The sequence below is a fragment of the Carcharhinus amblyrhynchos genome, chromosome 17 (assembly GCF_965287045.1).
Source record: "Carcharhinus amblyrhynchos chromosome 17, sCarAmb.v2.hapA, whole genome shotgun sequence".
NCBI classification, from domain to species: domain Eukaryota; kingdom Metazoa; phylum Chordata; class Chondrichthyes; order Carcharhiniformes; family Carcharhinidae; genus Carcharhinus; species Carcharhinus amblyrhynchos.
This window is the reverse complement of record NC_137340.1, coordinates 7,750,707-7,773,501: the sequence shown is the minus strand read 5'-3', so window position 1 is coordinate 7,773,501 and position 22,795 is coordinate 7,750,707. Positions and strand designations below refer to the sequence as shown.

The 22,795-nt window shown below is 47.1% G+C and overlaps 1 protein-coding gene across 3 annotated transcripts in view; it reads right to left on the bottom strand.

The window, feature by feature from the left end:
• The window catches only part of fam13c (family with sequence similarity 13 member C), a 142,977-nt gene extending 132,868 nt beyond the window's left edge, over positions 1–10,109 (bottom strand). For 2 of the 3 annotated variants that reach the window (XM_080205443.1, XM_080205448.1), the window contains exon 1: positions 9,771–10,109. The gene's annotated coding sequence lies outside the window, so the exon portion shown is untranslated. The remainder of the gene's footprint in view (positions 1–9,770) is intronic. The other variant, XM_080205444.1, reaches the window with a different exon arrangement.
• Between the last annotated feature and the right edge of the window lie 12,686 nt (positions 10,110–22,795).

Sequence of the window (22,795 nt, the reverse complement as noted above, 5' to 3'; positions counted from 1 at the left end):
ATGATTAGCAGAAAGCAACAGGTGAGCACCTGCAGACTTTCCATTCTGAAACTCCTCTGCCTCTCCAACATCCCTCATTTAAACATCCTCTTTCAACTCGAGCTTCTTGCACATCCTCCATTTTGACTGTCCTTCCATCAGCTTCCTCAACAGCCTGAGCTCTGGAATTCTCTCCTAAAGTCTCTCCCTCCTCCCTAAAGCCAATCACTTTCCACCTGTCCTAACAACCCCCTACACGTTCAGTGTCAAACTGTGTCTGAGGAGGCTTCTGTGAAGTATTCTGGGACACTAACTATGTTCAAAAGTCCTAATCAAATGCAAGTTGCTACTATTTAACATCCATCTCCTTTGACTATCTTACAATCGCCCTGAAAGTGTCCTTCTTTCTCTTTATTTTCTGGAGGGGTGGTGGTGTAGTGGTACTGTCACTGGATTAATAATCCAGAGACCTGGGGTAACGATCTGAGGATCCGGGTTCAAACCACACCACAGCAGATGGTGAAACTTGAATTCAATTTTTAAAAATCTGGAGAATTAAAAATTAATCAATTGTCGTTGAAACCCAACTGGTTCATTCATGTCCTTTAGGGAAGGAAATCTGCCATCCTTACCTGGTCTGGCCTACACATGACTCCAGACCCACAGCAAATGGTCTCGAACATCAAGGGTTGCTCTAGCCAGCAACCCATGACAGAATAAAGATAAACATTCTTCCTTACACCTCCGGGAATCACTTTGCAGTCTCTTTCTACATCAAAGATGCTATGTAAATCCAAATCATTGTACCTACAATTATGTATCCACCTTATTTAAGTGTCAATGAGTTAGGCTGTGGAAGAGAACATAAGAAATAGGAGCAGGAATAGGCCATCTAGCCCTTCGAGGTTGCCCCAATCCAAAGAGAATTGGTAGTTTTCCATAGTCAGGCTTTCCAGCTCAGTTGATTACTCCACCTTACATTCTTCAGACAGAGTTCTTTATTAAGAAAGTGAGTTAACAATATTTGACCAGAAATGGACCATGTAGTTACAAGGAGTTGAGTTGTAAGTTCAGATCTAAAAGTCAAGAGTATATAATTAACCATCTTCAAACGAGATCGAAGTGAGGTATCTTTTTCTCTCAGAATGCTGAGCATGCAAAAGAAATTCCCAAACCTTTACCTCCTGTCAGTTAGCAGCTTTTAGGCCAGCTTGGTATTAGAATCATAGAATCACTGAATTCCTACGGTGCAGAAGGAGACCATTCGGCCCATCAAGCCTGCGCTGACAACATTCCCAACCCGTAATCACCCTCCTAATCTCCCTGACGCTAAGGGGCAATTTAGTATGGCCAATCCATCTAATTTGCACATTTTTGGAGGAAACCGGATCACCTAGAGTAAACCCACGCAGACATGGGGAGGACGTGCAAACTCCACACAGACAGTCACACGAAGTTGGAATTGAACCTGGATCCCTGGCGCTGTGAGGCAGCAGTGCTAACCAACACACCTTTGTGATTTTGGAGGGGAAATGCAGAGATATGTCGGAATTTGATGCACACAATAATTTCTGTCACTACATAATAATTTAGTAGTCTTGCATTACTGGAATGTTTTGCCTCCCTACTAAGATTTCCTACTTCATCCTACAAATGGTCTTGGAGATTTGGCTTGGGAGGTGCACCTTGTATACCCAAGATGGGCTGAGTGGTCTTCTCTTCCAGGGAGCTATCCTCTGCAATCAAGCACTGAGCTTTGAGAGGGAGGCATTCAGACCTGTGAGGGGGACATCTGCTGAGACAGTCAGGTCAGCGAAATCAACCCTCGCAATCCACAGACAGATCACCTACACTCCTGTAACATTTCATAGAATCCCACACTGCAGAAATAGGCCATTCGGCCCATTGAGTCTGCATCAGTGTCCCACCCAGATCTTATCCCCATAACTCCACACATTCACCCAAACTATACCCTACCTAGATCTCTAAGGGGCAATTTAGCATGGCCAATCCACCTAACCCGCACATCTTTGGACTGTGGGAGGCAAAACCTTGGAACCAAAAGCAAGAAGGCAGATTACTACCCGAATGGCTGTAAATTGGGAGAGGGGAGCGTGCAGCAGGATCTGGGTGTCCTTGTGCCACCAGTCACTGAAGGTAAGTATGCAGGTGCAGCAGGCGCTAAAGAAGGCAAATGGCATGTTGGCCTTCATTGTGAGAGATTTTGAGTACAGAAGCAGGGATGTGGTGTTACAATTATACAGGGCCTTGGTGAGGCCACACCTGGAGTGTTGTGTGCAGTTTTGGCCTCCTTTTCTGAGGAAGGACATTCTTGTTCCCAAGGGAGTGGAGTGAAGGCTTACCAGGCAGGGATGGCGGCACTGATGTATGAGGAGGTTAACCAGGCTAGGATTGTTTTCACTGGAGTTCGGACAAATAAGGAGAGATTATACTGGACGTTGGTGAGACCACATTTGGAATATTGTGTTCAGTTCTGGTCACCTCACTATAAGAAGGATGTGGAAGCATTGGAGAGAGTGCAGAGGAGATTTACCAGGATGCTGCCTGGTTTGGAGGGTAGGTCTTATGAGGAAAGGTTGAGGGAGCTGGGGCTTTTCTCTTTAGAGCGGAGGAGGATGAGAGGCAACTTAATAGAAGTTTATAAGATGATGAGGGAGATAGATAGAGTGGACGTGCAGAGACTATTTCCTCGGGTAGACGTAGCTGTTACTAGAGGGCGTAACTATAAGGATCATGGTGGGAGATATAGGAGGGATGTCCGAGGTAGATTCTTCACTCAGAGTGGTTGGGGTGTGGAATAGACCGCCTGCTGTGATAGTGGAGTCGGACACTTTAGGAACTTTTGAGCGGTTATTGGATAGGCACATGGAGCACAGCAGAATGATAGGGAGTGGGATAGCTTGATCTTGGGATTGCACTTGCTCGGCACAACATTGAGGGCCGAAGGGCCTGTACTGTGCTTTAATATGTTCTATTTCATAGAGACTTAGCAAATTCTATCAGGGCTAGACAGGGTAGATGCAGGGAGGATGTTCCCAATGGTGGGGGAGTCCAGAACCAGGGGTCACAGTCTGAGGATTCGACCGTTTAGGACGGAGATGAGGAGACATTTCTTCACCCAAAGAGTGATGAGCCTGTGGAATTCATTACCACAGGAAGTAGTTGATGTCAAAACATTGAATGTATTCAAGAGGCAGCTGGATATAGCACTTGGAATGAATGGGATCAAAGATTATGGGGATAAAGCAGGATTAGACTATTGAGTTGGATGATCAGCCATGATCATAATGAATAGCAGAGCAGGTTCGATGGGCCAAATGGCCTACACCTGCTTCTATCATCTATGTTTCCATGAAACTGGAGCTCGCAGAGCATGCAGGCACAGGGAGAAAGTGCAGTGACCCAAGCCGGGAATCGATCCCAGGTCCCTGGTGCTGTGAGGCAACAGTGCTAACCACTGAGCCACCGTGTTTTCCAGGACCCCAAACCAACTTAATGCCTATTAACACAAATATTGCCTTGATGTTTTTTGGCTTGTTTAAGATCTGTTAAGCACAGGGTTATCTTCCAGTCCATAACTCACTGTGCTTGCTGAGCATAATTATACAGATATACACACTCACAATAAATTACATTAATGTGGAAATCTATCACATCTCAGCAATAAACCTTCCCATATGTCACTTTTGAAATGCAGTCACTGTTATTACTGGCAAACACAATGGCCAATCTGCACGTAGCAAAGCCCCACAAACAGCACGATTTAGTCATTGAATAATTAATATTGGCCGGAACACGGAGAACTTTCTGTTGTTCTTCAAAGCCATAAGGAGTGGAAAGAGTGCTGGTAGATTATCCAGCAAGGAACAGGGTGTGACATGTTGCTGAGTGACTCAGCTGTTTCGACACCGAGAGTCTCGCTTTAGCTGGGGGCTCTGGAGGAGGAAGACAGGAACCAGAGAAGGGTCAGAGTATATCTGTGACCTTCCAGACAATGCAATGTATGAGTTGTCAAAGATGAGTCTGTTTATCAATGATCTACTCCAGTGTAAGACGCCAGGACGGGACACGGAAACAGCAATATCAGTGTTGAACATGCAGCCGAGGAAACTTAGAGGGTTTCTAAAGGGAAACCCATTCTGAAATTACAAGGCAACATTCAACTGCACCCATTGGTTATTAAACAACTCTGCAAAATTCCAGGGCATTCACGTGTCTCCAAATGGCCTCAACTGCTGTCACTCAATGAAACTTGCATGTGAATACTTATGTTGGAGGAAGTGCCAACAACATCTGTGAACCAAGCAAAACGTTAGCTTGATCATGGCCAGTTGAGTAACTGGCACTTCAGAGACCATATCATCATGGCTTCCCTGTCTTTTATGGGCTGAAGGCAAGTTGGGTGGTTGACTCCTCAATTTGGACTGTTCTGAATGTAACAGGTGGCACCGCTATAAACCCTGTTCCCCAGAAATGGGTACACGAGGTACAAGGAAACATAAGCAGGTAGATATCTAGCATGACAGTTCATAGAAGTATAGACAGTGCAAAAGGAGGCCATTCGGCCCATCAAGTCCGCATCAACCACAATTCCACCGAGGCCCTATCCCCGTCACCCTGCATATTTACCCCGCTAATCCCTCTAATCTACACATCCTGGGACACTAAGGGGCAATTTAGCATGGCCAATTAACCTATCCCACATATCTTTGGACAGTGGGAGGAAACCCACACAGACATGGGGAGAATGTGCAAACTCCACACAGACATTAACGAAGCCAGGATTCGACCCCAGGTCCCAGGAGCTGCGAGTTCTGACGTGTTTATAATCTGCTCAGAATAGGAACAACATGTTGTATGCTGTACACGCAGCTACTCAATGCAACAGGACTAACAGCAGCAAGAGGAAGAGGTCAGGAATCTCGTACAATCGTCACTGCAAGAAATAGCACTGGTCTCCCAGACACTGAGAACATTTACCCTGGAGGATTACAGTTGATTCTGTTACAACTGAAGATTTTACAAAAATCATTTTCTCGTGCTGCGCGAGTGCGCCTCTCCATCTGTCTGAAACATGCATATATCAGCATCTGTCTTTGGCCCTTATCTTGATATTGATCGCCTGATTGCTAGACTTCAGCTAAGAACCATTCTGTGCATTCTGTTACAATCAGGTACCAAGCAGCAGAATGGCTCCCCTTCTTATTCCTCTCCCTATTTGATTGCAGCAGGGTTTTTTGAAAAGGATATCCTTGCTAATTCAGAAAGTCACACACCCACAAACACGTACTCGCACGCACACCCACCCACAAACACGTACTCGCACGCACACCCACCCACAAACACGTACTCGCACGCACACCCACCCACAAACACGTACTCGCACGCACACCCACCCACAAACACGTACTCGCACGCACACCCACCCACAAACACGTACTCGCACGCACACCCACCCACAAACACGTACTCGCACGCACACCCACCCACAAACACGTACTCGCACGCACACCCACCCACAAACACGTACTCGCACGCACACCCACCCACAAACACGTACTCGCACGCACACCCACCCACAAACACGTACTCGCACGCACACCCACCCACAAACACGTACTCGCACGCACACCCACCCACAAACACGTACTCGCACGCACACCCACCCACAAACACGTACTCGCACGCACACCCACCCACAAACACGTACTCGCACGCACACCCACCCACAAACACGTACTCGCACGCACACCCACCCACAAACACGTACTCGCACGCACACCCACCCACAAACACGTACTCGCACGCACACCCACCCACAAACACGTACTCGCACGCACACCCACCCACAAACACGTACTCGCACGCACACCCACCCACAAACACGTACTCGCACGCACACCCACCCACAAACACGTACTCGCACGCACACCCACCCACAAACACGTACTCGCACGCACACCCACCCACAAACACACACTCGCACACCCACCCACCCACAAACACACACTCGCACACCCACCCACAAACACACACTCGCACACCCACCCACAAACACACACTCGCACACCCACCCACAAACACACACTCGCACACCCACCCACAAACACACACTCGCACACCCACCCACAAACACACACTCGCACACCCACCCACAAACACACACTCGCACACCCACCCACAAACACACACTCACACACAGACAAATAGATGACAGAGTCGGGAAGAATAGATTGAGCAAATTCAAGTCTGTTCAACAGAGAAAGGGCTGGATACAGTTTGTGGCTCTGTTCAGCTTGAATTCCTGCTGCTCTCCCTTGTCAAGGTAATTTAAAGATGCAGGCAGAGGATTCGCCTGTTTTTCTGGATACAGCAGCGATGGGTTGAGTTCTTTAAAGAAATCTCTGTCTGCAGCACCTGGATAATCACACTCAGCAGATTTGTTGATTGTGATTATCCAGGTTCGAAAATCGACCAGTTGGGATGGAGCGAGAGGAAGGAGGGACCCCACTCGGATCTTATTCCTTTAGTGCCTTGACCACTTGTCCCATTCTTCAGAGAAAACAGCTGCTTAAAACACACGAGAGGGTGAGAGACTGTACCTCTCCGTCTGACCAGCAATTTAAACATAGTGAGGACTCCCACTGGAACTTGATTAGACCATATCTCCCAACCAGGATCCCATTGCCCAAGCGATCTGGTTTGTCTCCACTCACTTGAGTATCCCAGGTGATGGTCTAGACGCTCGCTAATGGAGACAGGGCTGGAATTCTCTGACCTCGCTTGCGGCTGGGATTCTCCATTTGGCTGAGCGCCAAGTTTTCCATTCTCGCTGGCAACCTCAGAAAATTCCGACCAGGATAAGTGGTTTACTCCTTTTCCCCTGAGGCCATGCCTTTGATGGGTTTTTGTAGATATGGGGACCGGAACTCTACTCGCCCACCCAGAATTGGAATGGGTGAGGATCCAACAAAAAATCTCTGGAGACCTCGGGCGGGAATTTAGGGACTCGCCCGAGCGAGGCTGTAAAATCCCACCCTGGGTGTCCAACTGGATTGGAATATGGAATGTATAGTAATGCAAATTGTGTAGCCAGCTGGGGCTGTAATATCAACCCATTGGAATGCGTTTCTTTTCGATTGGGTTGTTGCAGCCGATGGATTCAAAAATCATTATTTGACGTGAAGCATGTTTTGGTACCAACAGAGTTACAGGGTACAAAATATCACATGCTAGTCCAGCTTTGGTTCTATCAACAGCACACACACCAGCACGGCTGAGTGCCCCAGCTATCTGAGCAGACGGCGAGGTGACCCAGTGTAAACATTGGGAAGTTGTCTGAATATCTGCACATAACATCATTAACTCCAACTACAAACGGACAGGCATTTCTGGCAACAGTACAAAGTCTGAACTAAAATCTCGATGGGGGATTAATGAGTGTACATCTGGTGTAAAGATCTCGAATGATTTTTTTTTCCAATCAGTTACAGCAAGTTTATGCCTGGGTAACATATTGCAAAAAAAAACACTTCTGTCTCCAAGTCCAAGCAGAAGTCTGAGGAGATGTGTTGTTTGGAGATGTGTTGTGAATTAATCTTGAACAATATGGTTATGACATGACAATCGTTACACAGTCTTGGGTCACTCCATCACAACCCTGTGAAAAATACCCAACGAAATGCTAAAGGCCTTATTATCTGGCAATTCGATGTGTGTGTGTGTGTGTGGCAACTCAATGCCCGCTGACTAGGAGACTATAAACATACACAATCCAAATGAATACTCTAGCCAAGAGCTGTATACACCTGACAAGGTGACCCAGAGCTTGGGCGGAACGCGGACACAGTTGTGCGGGTATAGCCAGCCTGATGTTCTGCACCAGGTATTGCATCTTCCAAACAAAAATATATAAACAAAACTACAGGCACACACTTAATACCTGCCGTAAGGAACAAGGTTTCCTACACAAACTCCTGTACTTATACTGTTACCATATTTCGTGGCAAAGGCCATTTAAAGTGAATTATATTAGTTATATTTAAATGAATTGAAATAGGGTTTCCGTCATTGCATGGCAGGAACAATCGATTCTCCATCCTCACCGCCATCCTGCCTGCCAAAAGCTCGGGCAGAAAATTTCTCCCACTTGGGTGAGAAATGGCTGTTAAAAATGATGCTGACTAATGCCACCCAGCTGGATGTGGTAAAGGGCTCCTTAGAGGAGGCAAGAAAGGAAGCCCAGGATGAGACCTAACCTTTCCTCGCTGAGGTTCAAGAAATAGCCCAACGCCCCTCAGCACACAAAAAAAAAACCTAACCCTGAACAGCTTCTTCCAGTCCTGGATCCTATTCTCACTTGACTTCATCTCAAAAGCTGCACTGGGGAGGCACAGTGGTTGACACCGCGTCAGGGATCCAGGTTCGATTGCCAGTTTGGGTCACTGCCTGTGTGAAGTCCGCACGGTTTCCCCGTGTCTGCGTGGGTTTCCTCTGGGTGCTCCCATTTCCTCCCACAGTCCAAAGACGTGCAGGTTAGGTTGATTGGCCGTGCTAAAATTGACCCTAGTGTCAGGGGGATTAGCAGGGTAAATATGAGGGGTAACAGGAATAGGGCCTGGGTGAGATTGTGGTCAGCGCAGACTCGATGGCCTCCTTCTGCACTAAAGGGATCCTACGATTCTACACTTGTGGCCGGGAGGGTCAATGGTGTCATTGGACTCCCAATCTGGACATGGATGGCACGGTGGCACAGTGGGTCACACTGCTGCTCAAGGCGCCAAAGACCTGGTTCAATTTCGGCCTCGGGTGACTGTGTGGCATTTGCACATTCTTCCCGTGTCTGCGTGGGTTTCCTCCGGGTGCTCCGGTTTCCTCCAAAGATGTGCAGGTTAGGTGGATTGGCCATGCTAAATTGACCCTTAGAGTCCAGAGCTATATAGGTTGGATGAATTATCCATGGCAAATGCACAGGGTTACGGGGGTAGGGCAGTGAGGGTGGAGGGGGTGGGGATTGTATGTGTAAGATACTCTTTCAGAGAGTCAGTGCAGACTTGATGGGCCAAATGGTCTCGTCCTGCACTATAGGTATTCTATCATTCTCTGCCAATAATGACCGCACTGCCTGTCCTGAAGTCAGGGTAAACATCATGGGTGAAATATGAAGCTATAGGGATGACAGATTGCTAGAACAAAATCTATTTCTTTACTATTAACAATATGTACAAGGATGGATAATCACAGTTCCTTCCAGAACCATCTCTCTCTTTCTCTCTTAGAGCTCCAGTCACACGCATCACTGATGATGTATGTTCGCCATCAGTGCAGTAGTTCTTAACTCTTTATGCTATAGGTAGCTCTCCAAGGCAGGGACATCAAGTTTTAAATTTAGTGTCACAAGTAGGCTTACATTAACACTGCAATGAAGTTACAGCAAAATTCCCCTAGTCGCCACACTCCGGCGCCTGTTCGGGTACACTGAGGGAGAATTTAGCACAGCCAATGCACCTAACCAGCACGTCTTTGATACTGTGGGAGGAAACCAGACCACCCGGAGGAAACCCATGCAGACACAGGGAGAACATGCAAACCCCACACAGACAGTGACCCAAGCCGGGAATCGAACCCAAGTCCCTGGGGCCTGTCAGGCAGCAGTGCTAACCACTGCGCCGCCCATGACAGACCAAAAAAAGAGACCAAAAATAGAAAGCATGAAGTGAAAAGAAGTTCAGTGAAGCAAGCAAAGTGCTCAAGCTATACAGAAAACATACCTTGTGTCTTTTTGAATAAAACACACAGGGGGGACCATTCCCAACTGCAGCCAGTCTTTGGAATGAAAAATGATGCAACTTCTACAACAGGTAGACCAACACCTTCCTCTGAGGGGAAGCAAGCTGGAAGTTAACCCCCAGGACTGGAAAACTGGTTAGTTGTTATAATAGTGGTTGTAGGTTTAGTGAACAGCAAAGTGGGTAACAACCTGGAGAAGTGAGTCCCACAGCGTAAGCAGCACTGCATTGCCTCCAAGACTACTTCACGCTGCAGTTTAGAGATGTACTTCCTTCTGCTTCAACATTTTATCTTAACTGAATCACACATCAATACCTCTCGCTCCACTTAACAGCCTTCCAATCCTAGTCAGTTATATCAGTTTTTATAATGTTACTAACAGCTGAAATTGGTTGAATGTTAACTGGTGGCAGAGACTGCTTTATATTTAGGATGTAATCACTTCAACCCAGCTACTAATTTACCAAGTTCACACATTTCCAACAGCAGCTACTCTCATGTGTTGACATAAAGCTAACCGTTATGTAGACAACTTGTCACGGTTACCTGGTCACTGACAAAGACTTTATGTTCAAAGTCCAGCCTCTGTAAAGTCCTGCAGCCTTTAGCCTCTACCTCGACCTAGTGGCTCAAGCCAAAACAAGGGAGGAGCAAGCTTTTCTTCACCCTCTTTCAGCGAGAATGAATTCCAAACAAACTGAAAAGCCAGACAGGGGAGTGAAACATTTCATAGAACATACAACATAGAAAAACTACAGCACAAACAGGCCCTTCGGCCCACAAGTTGCACTGATGATGTCTCTACCTACTAGGCTTACCTATAACCCTTAAGTCCCATGTAGTCATCCAGAAGTCTCTTGAAAGACCCTATCGAATTTCCATGGGCCATTGCTTCCCAAAAGAATCCCAGCAAATCACGTCAAACAACAACGAATAAAGAATAAATAAAAATACCTGGAATCTGCTGATGACCATGAAACTATTGTCAGTTGTCGGAAAACCCAAAGAAATCTGCCATCCTTACCTGGTCTGGCCTACATGTGACTCCAGAGCCACAGCAATGTGGTTGACTCCCAACTACCCTCTGAAATGGCCTAGCAAGCCATTTGGTTCAAGGGCAACTAGGGATGGGCAATAAATGCTGGCCAGCCAGTGAAACCCATGTCCCATGAATGAATGAATGAAAAAAAAAAGTCAATCAGGAATGACAGCAGATCCTATCTGCTGAAACTTAACTAGACTGCTGACAGTGGTGGGACAATGGCTGGCTACCTCTGCTGCCATGGAGTGGGGGGTGGGGGGGGCGGGATGTGAAATCCTTCCAGCATTCTCTTCTCACCCACAAAGCCCTGGATGTGAAGTGCCAACAAGTGGTGCCAACTCATGATAGCTTTTTAAACATTTAATTCATGCCCAATTATCACCCATCCCTAATTGCCCTTGAACTGGGGGCATTTCAGGGTCAACCACATTGCTGTGGATTTGGAGTCACGTGTCGGCCAGACCAGGTAAGGATGGCAGATTTCCTTCCCTAAAGGACATGAGTGAACCCGATGGGTTTGTACAACAATCGACAATGGTTTCATGGTCATCAGTAGACTTTTCTTTCATTCCAGCTGATGTTAGCCACTTATCTTTATTTCACTGCAGGTCCTCAGGTGTGGGTGTGGGAAGGAGAGGGTGGCATTAGGGTCCTGAAAATGCAACAGTGGCATCATTTTAATCCTCACTATCCAGACTGTTCTGGATGTTAGAATATTCCAGACTTTGGAGTGTTCACATACTCTCCCATGTTTAGGGAATGGTTCTAATGCCTTCTGCTTGTTCTGTACATTCTCATATCCATCCCTCATTGGGAACACTGAGGTTTCAATACTCGTCTGTATCAGAGGGGTGGGGTGACAAAGTAGCAAAATATTTAACCTACTGCTGGTTATAACTGACCTGGGAGTGTTTGAGAACATCTTAAAAATGTGTTTTCTTTATATCACTGATAGGGGTGGCACGGTGGCTAGCATTGCTGCCTTTACAGCGCTAGGGACCCAGGTTCGATTCCAACCTCGGGTGACTGCACATTCTCCCCATGTCTGCGTGGGTTTCCTCCTGGTGCTCCGGTTCCTTCCCACACTCCAAAGGAGGTGCAGGTTAGGTAAATTGGCCTTGCTAAATTGCCCCATATAGTGTCCAAAGATGTGTAAGATGGGGATTAGCAAGGTAAATACATGGGGTTACAGGAATAGGGCCTGGGTAAGATACTTTATCAGAGAATCATTGGTAATTCAATGGGCTAAATGGCCTCATTCTACACTGTAGGATTCTATGTTAAACTCCTTATTAATAAGCACATTTCACTGGAAGATTTTCCATGCCTCCCATGGTACGCCTCAAATCAGCGGAGTTGGCCTGCCATTGGCTGGTGGCAGGGTCTTCTGGTCCTGCCATTGTCAACAGAGTTTCCTGTCGTTCACATTCCACACCCCCCCCCCCCCCCCCCCCGCCCCCAACAGCTTCCATCCCCCCCGCCCCCACCATCAGAAAATCCGTAGGATTGGAAAATCCCATTGGCAGGAATGGCCAGAAAGTTCCTTCCTGTGATACCTTTAGGGATGCAGCACAGTTTTACACCTCCCACAATGAGTTAAATGACGCAAGTGAGATTGTGAATGGAAGTTTCCACTTTCGCAACATGCGGACAACAGGATTGTGCACGTGCCAAGTGTTGTGGGCTGGTGAGAGGGAAATCACCAGCAGACTGCAATAAGTCAGTGAAAGGTTAGTGCTGGGTATAGTGCTACCAATGTTCAAACATCAGGAAATAATGATTTACACTCAAAACATCAATCATTTGCAGTGTAAGTGTTCCCTGCTGAGCGAGAAATACATTTTAGTACCACACAGAGAAACCTACAGCAAATCCAGAGAGCTGGTGAATGGTCTGTTAACACGCCTCAGGGTAGATGAATCACAACATGAGCCAGTTGTGCAAAACTGTGGTTAGCATTGCTGCCTCACGGCGCCAGGGATCCGCATTCAACTCCAGCCTTGGGTCACTGTCTGTGTAAAGTTTACACGTTCGCCTCGTGTCTGTGTGATTTCCTCCAGGTGCTCCGGTTTCCTCCCACACCCCAAAGATGTGCGGGTTAGATGGATTGGACATGCTAAATTGCCCTTAGTGTCCCAGGATGTGTAGGTTAGGTGGATTAGGCATGCTACATGGGCAGGGTTATGGGGATAAAGCCTTGGTAAGGTGCTCCTTCAGAGAGTCAGGTGCAGACTCAATGGGCCGAACGCCCCCCTTTCAACACTGTAGGAATTCTACGGTTCTACGCTTGTGCTGGTTTTGAGATCTGATACAGCTTCCGTCTTCCAAGCTTATCCTTTTATACTCTGGAACTGATTAAGAGCCTGGCGCCACCACATAACTGTGACTGTGCAAGGGCTGAAAATGAAACAAGCATTTGACTGTGCACATTTGTAGCTACTGATGGAAAATTTTAAGTTTTAGTCACGTGGTTTGACAAGAAGGTTATGAGTCCCCTATCACTGGTCTACATAGGGGAGCTGAGAACATAGCCAGCAGAAGCCACAACAAGATGGCAACAACAGTGAACTAATCCCACGCAAGTGCCCGGCGTGTAAACATGAAAACGCACAAGTGAACTGGCTCATTGAATCGTAGGATGGCAGAAGAGGCCATTCAGTCCATTGAGTCACCACTCACTCTTTGACAAAGTATCTTACTCATGCTCTCTCTCCCCCACACTATCCCCATAACCCCACATATTTATCACGGCTAATCCCCCTAACCTACACATCTTTGGAATACTAAGAGGCAATTTACTATGACCAATCCACCTAACCCGCACATCTTTGAAGTGTGGGAGGAATCGGAGCACCTGGAGGAAAAAACCCACGCAGACACGGGGAGAATGTGCAAACTCCACACAGACAGTCACCCGAGCTGGGAATTGAACCCAGGTCTTTAGCGCTGTGAGGCAGCAGCGCTAACCACTGTGACACCATGCTGCCTTCATGGCAGAGAAGCTATGGTAAAATCCAGATGAGTCAAATCGCAGGATCCGTCACAAGTTTGTGTTCAGCAGAGCTTTGTGATTGTCAACAAGGCCTCAGTCCCTCTTGAATACATCTCCATGTAATCCGATAGACCTACAAACAGGGTCTATTTCAAAAACAACAGATTCAAACGCCAGCTTCAAACACAGTGAAGCAGTCAATGTATGGAAGTCTTTATTCAGTTTGTACACACCTTACACTGGGCTGACCTTGTAGAAGGCCAGAGCTCTGCACGTTGAAAAGAATGTCAGGAGTTAGTTTCAGAGAATCTCCAACCTTTTTCTGCTTAACGTGCTGCCTTCAGAGGCACATGCTGCAGTCTGTCATGTAGCACTGCATGGTCAACTAAAGGGTTAATTCTAATAATAGCTGTTGAGCGCGTGACCACGTCAGAATGATTCACTAACTGAGAGAAAATGAGTGCAAAACACCTTTGAGAGGAATTGTAGCCATGCCTAATGCTCCCTCACCTTGTAAATAGCTCGTGATGCAAGGAACGATATTTTAAATGAAATACCTCCAGGAAGATCTCCTCTGGAGAGAGAAATCAAGGAATCTGTGCTGCCCTTAAAGGGGCAATTTTTATTTTTAACTCAATTTACTGAATGTGGGGGTCACTGGCTGGGCCAGCATTTATTGCCCATCCCTAGTTGCCCTTGAGAAGATGATGGTGAGCTAGCTTCTTGAATCACTGCAGCCCATGTGGTGTAGGGGCACCCACAGTGCTGTTAGGGAGGGATTTCCAGGATTTTGACCCAGTTGCAGGATGGTGAGCAACCTTGGGCAGGGGGGGGGGGGGGGTGGAAATGTGTGTGGAGCCGGGTGGTGTTCCCAGGTACCTGCTGCTCCTGGCCTTCTAGGTGGTAATAGTCATGGGTTTGGAAGGCACAAAGAAAAGCACAGCACAGGAAACAGGCCCTTCGGCCCGACAAGCCCATGCTGCCTATTTTAACACACTCAGCGAGTGCCTCATTCAAGTCTTCCGTCGCTCGTCAACGTTTTTGTCTACCTCTCGTGGAACTCCACAATAAAGGGGAAGCAAATTTAGGGAATTATATGTGTGCCATATTAAGGGAGATCCAATTCAGGGACAATTTATTGACACCAATCAGCTTAAAAAAAGCACGTTTTTGGGATGTGGGAGGAAACCGGAGCACCCGGAGGAAACCCACGCAAGCACGGGCAAACTCCCACAGACATTGATCCAAGTCAGAGATCCAACCCGGGTCCCTGTAACTGTACAGCAGACAGTGATAGTCACTGAGCTGTCGTGTTGCCCGTCAGTTGGTCCAGTTTAAGCGTACACTAACGACGTGAAGCACTAGGCAGCTCTCGAAGCAACATCCAAGAGCAGCCCTCGCACGACCCACCACGTGTATGCGCCTTGTTGGCCAACAAGGCGGACCTTGGTAAGTTCCTGACTCCCAGAAGCCAGTCCCCCATCTACAAGGAACAAATCAGGAGTGTGATAGAATACTCCCAACTTGTTTGGATGAGTGCAGCTCCAACAACACCCAAGAAACTCAACACCATCCATGACAAAACAGCCCCACTTGAGCACTACCCCTTCCACAAAAATTCTCTCCTTCCAGGAAGATCTTACTACCACCTAGAGCTTCCGCTCCAAGTCACTCACCATTTTGACTTGGAAATACATCAACATTCCTTCACTGTCGTGTGCTGGTACACACAGCTGCCACTGTTTGTCACTGATGGAGGAACTGAGTGTTTGCGGAAAGCGTTGCGATCCAGCGGGATGCTTTGTCCCGGATGGTGTCGAGCTTCTTGATTGTTGGAGCTGCACCCATCCAGACAAATGAGAGTATTCCATCACGCTCCTAACTTGTGCCTTGTAGATGGGGGGACAGGCTTTGGGGAGTTACCCTAGCCTTTGGTCTGCTCTGCAAGCCACAGTATTTATATGGTTAGTCCAGTTCAGTTTCTGGTTAATGGTAACCTCCAAGATATTGATAGTGAGGGATTCAATGATGGCAATGCCATTGAATGTCATGGGGTGATGGTTAGATCCTCTCTTGACAGAAATGGTCATTGCCAGGCATTTGTGTATCACTATCAGTGTGTGCTGTCTACAAGATGCACTGCACCAATTCACCAAAGATCTTTAGACAGCGCCTTCCAAACACACAACCACTTCCATCTAGAAGGACAAGAGCAGCAGATACATAGGAACACCACCACCTGCAAATTCCCCTCCAAGGCATTTGGAAATATATCACTGTTCCTTCGTAATCACTGGGTCAAAATCCTGGAATTCCCCTCCTAACGGACAACACACAGAACATGGACTGCAGCGATTCGAGAAGGCAGCTCACAGCATTTTCTCAAGGGCAATTAGGGATGGGCAATAAATGCTGGCCAGCCAGCGACGCCCATGTCCCACGAATGAATAAAAAAAAAATTACTTGTCAGCCCAAGCCTGGAAATCTTAAACTTTGGCATTTCAGCAAAAGTAACTAAGTATTTTGGCAATCATTCAGAAGTCAGGACTATTCTTCTTCAGATTTCAAGCCTGGATATTATCCAGTTCTTGCTGCATTTGAACATGAACTGATTGACCCTTTAAGGGCAACACAACAGAGTAAGGGTCACATGATCTGTGTTGCTCTTAAAGGAACAATCACCACAGAATTCTGGGACAAACCCACAATAACAGAGTCAATAAAGTCAAACCCAGCACTGTTGCCAAGAACCTGGGTTCAATTCCGGCCTTGGGTGACCACGTGGAGTTTGCTCATTCTCCCCATGTCTGCATGGGTTTCTTCTGGGTGCTCCGGTTTCCTGACATACTCTAAAGATGCGCAGGTTAGGTTGATTGGCCGTGATAAATTGTCCCTTAGCGCCAGGGAAATTAGCAGGGAAAATATGTGGAGTTACAAAGATTGGGCCTGGGTGGGAGAGTTTGTCGGTGCAGGCTCGATGGGCCAAATGGCCTCCTTCTATGGGGATTCTGTGTTTTTGAGCTGCATTGCAAAATCCTAGAACCTCCCTACGGTCTCCACGGCATTGGCTAGGCAAGGAAGGGGGCTAACTCCAATCTGAATGGTAAACAAGCTTGTGAATCTGGAGTTAATAGTGGGGGATGTTGGTTTATCAGAGGCAGTGTCCCGTGGGGTTTGTCACTGTGCCGCTGGGACTGGTGAGTCCCCACTTCGACATAACAAAAATTTTAAGTTGCTTCTTTGCCATTTCACAATGTTATTTCTGCACAGATTCCTCTGGACTTTAATTAAAATACTTCACACACCTTGCACTGAACCATCTGTAGGTGACCTTCTATGAGTGAGAGGTAGAGTCTTTCTGTAAATCTAATAAGTGAAAAGGAAATGGCCAGAAGGTTGATTGTCACTTGCTGTATTCCAGCATTCCCAGATTTGGTTAGTCCCCTCTCCTGAGGACTTTGCTTTGTGTTCGCTAACCCTGCCTATTCCCACCATCTGAAACTAGCTTCTGACAGAAAGTCACCGAACTCTCCTTCAGGGATGAAGCCCCCCAGGTGCGGGAAAAGACAGGGAACGTTTCACGCTGTGGAATCCGATGGGAAATCCCGTGGAATCTTGAGTCCCCGACATCATTAATTATGCAGTCAGGAGTTTCCTGGTGTCTAAGGTGGGGTGGGGGCGGGTGTGGGGGTGCCTGGGCTGGATGACATGCACCCAACCATCCCGGCAGGTAGGAGGAGGCGGCCGAGTGGGGAAAGCAACCCTGCATGGACACAGGTTACTGATGCTGCCCAGCACAGGTCAACCATGCAATGCACGACCTTATCCGCTCCACCAAGGTAAGGGTGCTGCTCACACTAACCACAACGAAACCCAGGAACGTCAGACATTACAACCGCAGTTCCTGCTCCTGCTGAGCCGGCCAGACTTGGAAACCCGTCTCGGCTGATCCCAATCGATTTTTTTTGTACTGTATAAATGTGGATGGAAAGCTACTGAACCTAAGAGCACAGAACTCCAGTGATAACTCCAAAGAATTAAAATGTTGATTAAAAGAAGAGTAAAACCTGAACACACAAGAAAACGATACACAGTTAGAAAAGATCTCACAAGGTAACCCCCCAAAAATATGTTGCCAAAGGTCCACAATAAAACTATATTTTTGGCAAAAGCCCTTATAGATCCTTAACTGAAAAATCCAGGGAATATTACCCACGTCAAGAAATTTCTTCTCATTGCAAAGAGAAGTACAATCTACAACTTCTCAATACGGAAACAAGTTGATGGAACTGCTTCACAGAACAAATGTCCTTCCAGCCTATGACTGACTTGCTGTCTTCAGCTGAAAACCTTCCACAGCCAAAGCAAAGAGATCGGCCTTCAATGAGACATCCTGGATAGCAACTCTCTCCAACTGATCACCTGTCCTCATCAATCTCCTTCATCTTCATTCTCTATTTTCTTCACAAATTCCTTTTAATGAGATTTCCCCAAATATTAAAACTTTTGGTGCTCCTATGGTCCCTCTATTTTGGATCAATAATAGTTTGAAATGTCCGCCCGCACCCCCCCCACCCTCCCAACCTCCCATCCCTGCTTTACTCATGAATCTCCTGTAAGATGCAAATTTTCACTGTCACCTTTGAACCTCTTTTGGAATGCACTAGCTACATTTCAATTTCAACGTCACCCCAAATGTACTTTTCCAATCTGCTCTGATGATTTGTCAGCGATAACCCAGCATAAGGCCTCATAACAAATGCAAAGAGCTTACACTTTTACTCTTAAATTGTTTAGGCTCCACGAGTTCTCTAACAATCTCTTCTTTAATTAACACACATAACACACACACACGCACACACACACGTGCATGTACACACAACGTATGCACACATACACAGAGCAGCACAGTGGTTAGCACTGCTGCTTCACAGCTCCAGGGACCTGGGCTCGATTCTCGGTTTGGATCACTATCTGTGTGGAGTTTGCACATTCTCCTCATGTCTGTGTGGGTTTGCTCCGGTTTCCTCCCATGGTCCAAAGATGTGCGGGTTAGGTTAAATCGGCCATGCTAAAATTGCCCCATTGTGTCCTGAGATGCGCAGATTAGAGGGATTAGCTGATAAAATATGTAGGGATATGGGGGTAGGGCCTGGGTGGGATGGTGTTCGGTGCAGACTCGATGGGCCGAAGGGCCTCTTTCTGCACTGTCGGGTTCTATGATATACACAAGTACATGTATGCACACATAAGTAAAAGTATGTATGCACACACACACACACACACTTCACCTTACCGACACTGAACACATGCATAAACAAATAAAAAAATGCTCATTTTGTTACACAGATTCACGGGTTCCAGTGGCAGTGGGATAAAGCTGTAAGTGACAGCCCCATTACTCTGCAATGGAGCCACCAATTTAATCCCCTCTCACCTACCCGTATGGAGACCAAAATTTTCCAGCCATTCCTACCGGTGGGATCTTCCAACCCTGTCAGTAACGAGCCTCCATCGCGAGTTCCCGGGTGGCAGAGGGTGCCAACAGCAGTAAAGCTCGTTGACAGCTTGAGGATCTGAAGATCCCACTGCCAGCCAATCGTAGGCCACTTCCACCGCCACAAAATACCCCGGGGTGGTGCGGAATATCCCACCCAGAAACATTCATGCTGGTTGGGAAGGGTGGTGACGGTGGCAGGAATGGGCTCAGGCGCAGAGGGCAGCGTCCGCAAGTGATATACCTCTGAGTCTTATCCTTCCATGTGGGTGGGGGGGGGGGTGCTCAGTGTCCTCGGAGGGGGGGGGAGCTGGCCCACAATCCTCTGGGTTGAGAGAGCATCAACGCCACGCCACGTAGTCCAGTGGATTATCCCAAATGGTGGAAGCATGAGAAATGATTGTTCGATTGCTGCCTGTGATGTACAATTCCTCTCAAACATAACTCTTTGGATGTCTTTGAGCTGGAACAGCTGGTGAGAAGATAGGAGTGGGGGATTGCTCACATCTAAATGTTGTGACAGAGTTTGAGGAGAGGACAGTTGCAGAGCGGGACTGGGGCACTGGAGATGGGGGGACCGGATCGGCTCTCTACCCAGTAAGTCTTGTTCCTGTATGGTATAGAAGTCAAGGGTGCCTCCATGTTGTTCCACACGTTTGCACAGTTCTGGCACTTCCCAACCAGCCTTCTTACCAACAACTGAAGGCTGAGGGAAGACTGTGCACAGAGTTATGAAATCCCTACAAGTGCAGAAGGAGGTTATTCAGCCCATCGAGTCTGTACCCGACAGCAATCCCACCCTATCCATGTATTCTCACATATTTACCCGGCTAATCCCCCTGAGACCAAGGGGCAATTTAGCACGGCCAATCCGCCTAACCTGCACATCATTGGAGTGTGGGAGGAAACCCACGCAGACACGGGGAGAAGATGCAAACTCCACACTGACAGTGACCCAAGGCCAGAATTGAACTCAGGTCCCTGGAGCTGTGATCAGCATTGTACCACCGTGCTGCCTGATGGTGTACAGGTGCTCAAAGCTTTACAACTCCTCTATTCAGTGCTGTGTAAGTGGGCTGTGTCGCTACAGTGCAGGCGATTGTCATCAATAACCCTCAGCGGGTACCTCCTCACCTGGGTCAGAAGGTCATGGGTCCAAGTCTCACTCCAGAGACTGAGAAACAAAAATCTAGGCCGGATCTCGGGGTTACACCGAGGGATTGCTGCACTCCTGAATGTACAGTCTCTAGGATGAAACAACTTGAAGCCCCGCTGTTCTTTAGGATGGATATAAAAAAGTTCCCATTGTACCTTTCTCGGAGCAGACTCCAGCGGGTTGGCCAATATTTAACCTTCAGCCAAGGCCATTAAAAACAGGTCATGCGTGTTTATCACATTTCTCCTAGTGGGATCTTGCTGTGCACAAATTGCCCACCACGTTACAACATTAATTACACAGCACAAGTATTTCACTGGCTGGTATAAAAGCTCAGTTGTTTTTTCTTCCCTGTTAATAGCCTGGGACATAAGCAAACCTAAGCATGAACAGTGTACAGCGTTTATCCAGCAGATTGTGTTAAAAATTGATAATCGTCTGAAACTTCTCATTTTGTGACGCTGGAAATAGCGACAGAATATTAAGTCATGTCCGACGTATTAATAATTAATCGCTGTAATGAAATAAACGATCTTGCCTCACTTGAAGCAATAATTCTGCCCCAGGAAAGAGAACGAGATAGATCAAAAAGGCCTCACCTTGTAGCTGCCAGGATCTCAAACCACCACAAATTTGTCAACAGCAAATGTCAGAACCCAGCTAATGCAACACAGTCCGGATGCAACAAATAGTCTGTCTGCTTACCAGTCTGGTCATGCTCAGCTCGACAGGGACATTGCTTCTGGTTGTTTTGAGTGGCCAGACAAGTTTGATTTTTTAGCTGGTTTAACACCTTACTTCCTGGTTGGAACACAGCAGGTGACTTAACAGAAGTCATTGTGACAGCAGGATTGAGGCAATTCAACTTGGACTTTCCAGAAGTGACATTCATGATGTGATAAGTGGGCTCTTAAGTGTTTTGACAGCGCCGTAGTTAAACCACAAGTTTATTCATTTATGAATTAGTGTCACAAGCAGGCTTACATTCACTCTGCAATGAAGTTACTGTGAAAATCCCCTAGTCGCCACGCTCCGGCGCCTGTTGGGGTACGCTGAGGGAGAATTTTGCATGGACAATGCATCCAACCAGCACGTCTTTCGGACTGTGGGTGGAAACCGGACAACTCAGAGGAAACCCATGCAGACATGGGGAGAACGTGCAAGCTCCGCACAGGCAGTGACCAAAGCTGGGAATTGAACCCGGGTCCCTGGCACTGTGAGGCAGCAGAGTTAACCACTGTGCCGCCCCAAATGTGATGCGAGGGGAAATCTGGATGAAACGAGGACTGAATCTAAATTTGGTACAATTAAACTGCAAGCCCGATCCGACAATCTGATTCTGAAAATATGCATTAATCTCATTTCTGGTCCTGGATCCTGTAACAAGTGCCTGACACACGAACGCACAGCTTCAGACCCTCCCTCACAGGGTGGCCACGGGTCCATTTATTGACTAGATCACCCTGTCCACTTCATTTTAAAAATAAGCCAGATGGTAAAGTGGGTGACTGGCTCCCGGCCCAGCTTGCTAGGCTACCCAAGGTTCTGAAGATGCCAGCTTACCCTCAGTGAGGAATTTTCCTGGAGTTTCTCCAAGGTTTGGTGCACAAAAACAACAACAGTGTCTCATTTTATTTTCCAGGGAAGGAGAGGCCTGAAAAGGTCGACGATTAACGTGACGCACTCCAGAAATAGCTGGCATTTGTCTACTTTTCAACAAAGCTACAGTGAGAACTAGAAGATCTGTGCAACAAAAACAGGAAAATGCTGGAAAATCTCAGCAGGTCTGACAGCACCTGTGGACAGAGGGTAAAACCGATGTTTCGAGTCTAGATGACCCTTCGTCAGACCTGCTGTGATTTACCTGCATTTTTATGTTTGTTTCAGATTCCAGCATCCTCAGTATTTTACCTCACAGTGCCAGGGACAAGCTTGGGTCACTGTCTGTGCGGACTTGCACATTCTCCCTGTGTCTATGTGGGTTTCCTCCAGGTGCTCTGATGCAAACCTGACTTTGAAAGCACACCATTTTTTACATTTACATTTTTGTCACTGTTTATTTTACTAAGAAAATAATGTAAACCCATTAGTAATTGTTTCTTTTAATAAAAGAACAGAGAACAGGCCCTTCGGCCCTCCAAGCCTGCACCGATCATGTTGTCCTATGTAGACCAACCATTAACATCCCTCTATTCCCCATCTGTTTATGTGAAGCATGATGTGACATGCTTGAACTAAAATCTGATGCAGTTCATTAAAGATCATAAGGCTGTAAGATATAGCAGAATTTGGCCATTCGGTCCATCAAGTCTGCTCCAT